Raw genomic sequence first — 220 nt, forward strand, 5'->3', positions numbered from 1 at the left:
TACGTAATATCTCCCAATTTGCAGTATGCATAATTGGTTTCAGCTACCATTGGTTCAGTTTTTTTGGTCTAATGAGTTACTAACATGAGTCTGGAGTATGAATACTCAGGCATAGTTAGTTAAAACGTGTTTTAAACGCCTTTTTTTTCAGTCCCTTTTTTTTAACCCTTTTTTTCCTGTTTTCTGAATTGGTCTCAGTTACATGGCAAAGAAGCTCCCC

At 35.9% G+C, this 220-nt stretch overlaps 1 protein-coding gene across 1 annotated transcript in view; it reads left to right on the top strand.

Annotated features, from left to right (window-relative positions):
• Positions 1 to 220, top strand: part of LOC122065162 (pentatricopeptide repeat-containing protein At5g67570, chloroplastic-like) — an 11180-nt gene that overhangs the window by 1500 nt on the left and 9460 nt on the right. The gene's annotated exons all lie outside the window — the stretch shown is intronic.

Source organism: Macadamia integrifolia, unplaced genomic scaffold (genome assembly GCF_013358625.1).
Source record: "Macadamia integrifolia cultivar HAES 741 unplaced genomic scaffold, SCU_Mint_v3 scaffold1907, whole genome shotgun sequence".
NCBI classification, from domain to species: domain Eukaryota; kingdom Viridiplantae; phylum Streptophyta; class Magnoliopsida; order Proteales; family Proteaceae; genus Macadamia; species Macadamia integrifolia.